The following is a 6,768-nucleotide window of genomic DNA, read 5'->3' as shown; positions in this document are numbered from 1 at the left end:
AATAGACTTTATCAGGTGAAATTAGGAGTTTCCACAATTCTATACCTATATGTATATGATTCTTCTGAATATTTTTCATTACAAAGAAAACCTTTATTGATAAATAAGGTAAAATTAACTGTTGTAGCAATGCACATGGGACTGTACAGGGAAATTGAGATTCATTTACATTATCACGGTGTTTATTTATTTAGAGAAAAATCTTCATGCATGGCTTCAATTTGGTTTACATAAAGTATTTACAGGGATTTCACTTCAAGAATTTAATTGCATATGTAACTTAGAGGTAAAACACTGTTTTTCATAGTTCCTCTTGAACAACAAAATATTTAAGACACTCCAGATAATTATTTTCACATGGCAGTCTATTTTACTCTGTGAAACTGACAAAAATGATCTTGTGCCAAGGACATGAACTGTCACTTAGGAAATCTCTTTGCCTTCTTCAAGATTCTAAACTATGGTAGACCACTCAAACAGAACATGAGGGTGAGCTGAGATGTGCATGATAACCAAAATAACTCCAAGATCCTTTATCCCTGTGGTAAATATGTCTTGGGTCTACCCCAGAAACTTTGCCTGACACAATATTGTCAGCTATAGACATTTGGAAAATTTTTATGATACTGCTTAGACCACTCAAGGGCCTAAAAGTAGACACAGCAATTCTGAACAAAGAAAAGACTCTCTTTCTCACATAGCTTATTTTCTGTGGGAACCTGGTATCTGCTACATCCAAAGAAACATATTTTTATCAGTAAAAGCTGCATCTCCTTTTAGGGCTTTTGCTGAGATAGATGTTTTAGCAATCCCCCTCTAGTTTAGACTAGCCCTTAGCAGTATAAAGCAATTAAAGATAATCCTGGCATGCCTTGAAAAAGGATAATGTTTTCTGCAGCCCTTTTGTTCATGATTTTCAGGTGTGTGCTTTTCTCTACTGCCCCTGCAGATCGTGTAATATAGATTGCATACTGATAATGCGGGCTGTTATCTGTAGGTGTTCCTAAATAATGAATAGCCCACTGTAACAGCTTTTCTTACAAATAACTGGCAAAATCTGGCTTCAGTCTTTTTTTTGAACAAAATAATTTATAACATTTCTAAAATAGGAGCCTACCTCTAGGCTTTTAAATCCATTCTTGGGCACCTAAGGGTGTCTTTCAAGTTCTATTCATTTCAACTTTTAAATTATATTTAGTCCAAAAATGGAGATATTTCTTTAGACCACACTGTGCCTGGACAAGCACAAACTCTTGTCCTGAAGTGCATTGGATTTGTATGGCCTGTTTTTTTTTATTAGCAGGGTGTCAACAGTGAGAAGCTGCTGAAAGCTTTCACCATGCCCAGCAGAGCCAATCCCTGATGGCTCTGGAGATGGACACACTGCTGGCCAAAACTGGGCCAATGAGAGATGATGGTAACACCTCTGTGATAACAGATTTAAGAGGAAATCTAAACAAAGGTGGCAGCACAGTTTTGATTCCAGGCAGAGAAGAGGAGGAGATGAGCACATATGGACAGAAGAACATGGTGACACCAGGTCAGTGGAGAAGGAGGGCAGGAGGTGCTCCAGGCACCGGAGCTGAGATTCCTCTGCAGGCCGTGGTGAGATCATGGTGAAGCAGCTGTGCCCCTGCAGCCCAGGGATCCATGGGGAATGTAGAGATCCACCCACAGCCCCTGGGGGAGGTGTTCACACCAGAGTGGGTGGATGCCTGGAGGAGGCTGTGGTCCTGGTGGGGACACAGGGCCCTGCTCCCAGGCTGGAGCAGCCTGTCCTTGGGGGACTGCATCCTGTGGCAGAGTGACCCCCACCACAGCAGTTTTGGGAGATTGTTGCCCATAGGATGAACTAACATTGCAGCAGTTCACACAAAACTGTTTTTCTCATGTTGGAGAAGTCTGTGAAGAACTTTCTCCTGTGGGAGGGACCCAATACTGCAGCAAAGGAACAACCTCTCTCCCTGAGCTGTGGAAGGCATAGATGGTGCACTGACCATCACCCCTATTCCCTGTCTCCTTGAACTGCTGGGGTAGGTAGTAGAGCTGGGAAGGAGGGGGCAGTGGGAAGATGGTGTTTTTAAGGATTTATGTTACTTCTCATTATCCTGTTCTGATTTTGTTAGTAATTAACCCATTTCAAATTTCTACATTGAGCCTGTTTTGCTCTTGATGGTATTTGATGCTCAAATTCTCACAGTCCTTACCTCAACCCCATGAACCTAAATTTTCTCTCCTCTGTCCAGCTGCAGAACAGTCAGTGAGTGACTTTGGTGGGTGTCTGACATCTGACCTGGGTCAACCCATGGCATGAAGCTACAAGGGCCTTTATACAATATTTCAGTCCCCAGGGAAACAAATCTAGGCACGGCATTCTCTAAATATTCCTATCTTACATATCCATATGTGAGAGGAAGACGAATACTAGAAACATGTTTTATTCTCTCTTGAGTGTAAATGTATGTCTCCATAACATTGCAATAATATTTATGTCTTACCACATCCTCTGGGAATTACTGTGAAACATATTTGTAATGTGCAGGTTGGTGAAAGTTCTGGATTTCTTCTTAGCTTGAGGTTGCTTTAGCTACTTTCTCAGCAGGAGTTCCCTTGTTATTACTGGCCATGACTCTGTACATAATAAGAGAAATCTCAAACAGGGAACACAGTGTGTTTAGTAGCGTTATTGCCCCCTAATCCACTGCCCTGTCCTTTGTTCCATCAATGTTAGTCATGGGGTTTCTCTCAGCAAAGACTAATTGCTGAAAAAGCTGTACTCATTCTGCTCTGTCTGTTATTATAAACTAAAGCTGTAACTTTTTGTAGTCCTTGGTGCTTAATTGATCTACATTTAACAGAAGATTTTCCTTATGGAAATTATGCCTGCATTGACTCAGATACTGTGAATAATTCAGGATGAGAAGATCAGTTTCTAAATGACAGTTTGCACAATTGGAAATTGATGATCAGAATTTCTTCGAGCTGTAATTTACCATCAGATAGATCCTATTAAGTACACCAGTAGCTGTGGCATCACTATTTTCATTTGTTTGTCTTTATATAACCATGATTCATGATTCCATAGGAACATAAAGAAGGACATAATGTCCTTTTTTTTTTTTTTTTTTTTTTCTTTTTGTCACAGTCTTGCTTCTGTCTACCCAAGGAATTATTTCAATACATCATTAGTCATCTTGGAATGAATTTAAGAGTTCTTCCTGGGTGACCATAAGGGATTTCAGCACACTTAATTTATTGATTCTTTTCTCTGCTATTCTCATCAGACTAAAATACATGCCATATGAACAGCCCTTCTCACCACCCTTGTTTTTAAAAGAAAGCATTGCAAATTATACTTTTTTACATTCCCTTTAAAAAATAGTTTTAACACAAGCACAAGTGTCTCAGAATGAACTTAGAGCATATATGCAGTATATATATAGTGTATATACTATGTGTATATATATATACAGTATACATATTAGAAGAAAGGAAATCAAATAACAAATTAAGTAAAAAGTGAAATAACTGAGAAAAAATTCAAAATGTCAGAATTTTCATTTTATATCCTTATTTTTAGAGGTTTTATTCCATGTTAAAAACTATGTAAAGACTAAAAACTGATATATGAAATATGACATTTCTGCCTAGAAATAATTTTGTCTCATATATATTGCAAACAGTTAATTTGTGGCATTTTGATAATATTATATGATTGAATGAAATATGACATTACAAGCTGGAATCATGGAATAATTTTGAAGTATTTAGATAAATGTTAACATAAAAAATATCTCTAAGAGGAATATCACATCTTTAAATTCAGGTTTCCTTAATAAATTTTGGGGTTTATGTTTGGAACTCTGGTATCACTATTGTATTGCTCAGTATTATTGTTAATGTATAGGTAATTATAGTATAAACTGTGCTTATTTTGCTTATTTTTTGTGTTTTAAGTTGTGCTTTAAATTCAAGTTGTCCTCACAGTTAATGAGTTATATGTGTACATGTATGTACATAGTATTTGATGCTTGACAATATGCTCTCATTTTCATTCAATTTTCTTTTTCAATAGTCTTGTATTTGACTGCTGTATTGCTGAAGAGAAGCCAGGATATTAGAAAGCCTTCTGGTGTGTTATGAACAGAGCCATCACGTCTCACAACATGAGCATGAGACTTAGACAAGTGGCATTTGGTTTGCACCTTCTCACAGTAACACTTCTGTACCATATGTTTTTACAGCACAAAACCAGATCATTTGTCATACTTTGTGATCCCACATGACAATCACAACTGCATGCCTTAGCTGTGATCTGTCAAACCATTATGCCTGTCACATAGGGGTCAGAAGAAGGAGGAATACCTTGCTGCTGTGACACAGCCAGAGGGAAGAAGGAAAGATGTCAATGCAACATCTCAAAGGAGCTCCACCAGAGGGTAACAATACCCATCTCCAAGTGAGTGCTATTACACTCCTTCACCACTTGAATGTCCTGAAGGCAAATTTTAGTTTTTATTTTTTTAGGTAAAAGATTTTAGGCAAAAAATAAAAACTTATTTTATTTCCATGCAATCCCTTAAAGAATCTGCTTATGCAGATGCACTACAGGGCTTTGAATGGAGTTTCAAATTTTTGTTTTTGAAACACCACAGAAACCTCCATATATTGATCCTTTGGCTGAAGTTGAAATATAAAAAAGGAATTTAGCTCTTCACAGAATATTGAAAGTATGTTTTTCTTTGCAGATTAGCCCATGATTGCTAGCATAGCTACGCATCCATTGTTCACATTCCTTGGAGTATGACAACCAAATATTCCTGTTAAACATGGCAGATAGAATTCACAGAGAAGCAGATAAACACAGAAAATTTCTTTCTGCCCACCCAAAGAACCAATATACATAATCCTGAGATGTCTGATTATGTTCCTAGTTTTGTTCTTCATCAGTTAACATCTCTTGCCTTTACCTTTTCCCTCCAACAGTATACAAAGTAACACCTTTTCCTTTATGATAAATGTTACTTCCTTGGCTCTAAAATTTTCCTTTGAAAGGTCTGAAATACTCTGAACCTACTTGATAATTACATGAAAGTATGAGTTGATTCACTGTTATTCCTCTGTTCCTTAAGTATACATATAAAAAAAAAAAAACTAAAAAGAAAAGAAAAATCTCCAAAACAAAATAAGGCAAGCAAATAAAAAACTCAAAGAAACAAACAAACAAAAATAGGACAATGCAGACATAGCTTTAAAAAGTCCATATTTCTAAATGACATCTGGAACTCATTTCTCAATGAATGGAAAACAGCTGCCATATATGCCTCAATATAGGACAGTACAGAGAGTCACAAATGCTTTGCTGAATGATTAGTTCCGTGCTCCTGACCATTCAGAAGTGTTTGGTGCATTCTAAATAATTCAAAACCCTTTTAGTATGAGTATTTAAACTGCTGAGTTTAGTAACTCTTCAGTGGTTTTCTGAGAAAAGTTTAGGTGATTAAAAGAAAAACTACTATTGATACTACAAATAATCCAAACAATTTGGTCAAAATAATGTAGAGATATTATGGTATTTCCCAGTAAATGTCTAGAACACAGATGGATATTTTAAAGGCTAGGTGGAAGGCAAAGGGAGCTTTACAGATCTAAACAGACCCAGTGTCTCTCTACTGTTATCAGATATATCTGATCCTGAATGGTCCTGTCCTGAATGAGGGACAGTTAAAATTTGAAAGTCACCAGAACGCCTAAGATATGCAACTTCTGTCATTTGTTTGTCTGCACAAATAAAAAAAATCTGCAGTGCTCTTCTGAGTCCTGCTGGTAACACTTTTGAAAACTCTTCTTAAATGTAATTATTGACCTGTCTCTTAGGTATTTGTATTTTCTGAACTGTAGTCATCAAAATAATCCTGTAAACAAGAACCTGGTTACTTTAAAAATTCTATATTACCACTTACTATGTGTTTGTACAGTGCCTATCAGCATGATCCCTTATTGGGTATTACTGTAATTTGTGTAATATATTAATAGCAATTCAATGAATTAATATTTTTTCAAAGGGAAATAAAATTGTTAGCATGAACCAAGCCTGACAGAGTTCAAAATGTGGACATTTGGACAATACTCTCAGTCACTCCTGGAGAAGGTGCTGTGCAGAGCCAAGAGCTGGACACTGTAGTTCTTGTGAATCACTTCCAACTCAATATATTTTGTCACTATGTGGCTCTGTGAGCAAAGGAATGGGAAATTTTCTTACAAGTCTTAACAACAATATAATATCCAGCTATCTCAAGTGACAGACTCCAAACCTTCACAAAGACCTCTCCTCTGTCTCCTTCCGATACAGAAACACACAGTGTAAATAAATCCTTATTGCATCAATGAAAGATAATTAAAACTTTAGTGGCATCAACAAAATTTGAGACTGAAACACCTGCATGCATTCAGTTTGTGATGTATTAGCCATTTAGGAGACAAGTATGAGATAGGTCACAATTAATGTTGTGACTACTTTGTTTCTTCTAACCTAACTTGCCCTTTGATTTTAGGATATCAAATGATTAATTTGACTGGGTACAAACAATTAGCTCCTAAATTGTTGTCATTGGGTTTTTTTAAGTACTGATGTCTGACCTAAGATTAGATTCAATGATCTGAGAGACCTACAGTCAAACCTTGATATAATAATTTAGGGAGCCTTATAAAACAGGGAAGGAAATACTAATTGTTGTCATCTCTCAATAAGATTGAGGTGCCTAAATA

At 36.6% G+C, this 6,768-nt stretch overlaps 1 long non-coding RNA gene across 1 annotated transcript; it reads left to right on the top strand.

Moving 5' to 3' along the window:
- The first annotated feature begins 4,244 nt into the window (after positions 1-4,244).
- LOC147653450 (uncharacterized) lies at positions 4,245-6,387 on the top strand. The gene is made up of 2 exons (XR_015285881.1): positions 4,245-4,459; positions 4,749-6,387. It is a non-coding gene; the product is annotated as an uncharacterized LOC147653450 (long non-coding RNA).
- The last annotated feature ends 381 nt before the right edge of the window (positions 6,388-6,768 follow it).

This window comes from Cyanistes caeruleus, chromosome 4 (genome assembly GCF_971803275.1).
Source record: "Cyanistes caeruleus chromosome 4, bCyaCae1.hap1.1, whole genome shotgun sequence".
Classification (NCBI taxonomy): Eukaryota; Metazoa; Chordata; class Aves; order Passeriformes; family Paridae; genus Cyanistes; species Cyanistes caeruleus.
Note: the sequence above shows the minus strand (reverse complement) of the source record. Positions and strands in the feature narration are given on the sequence as shown.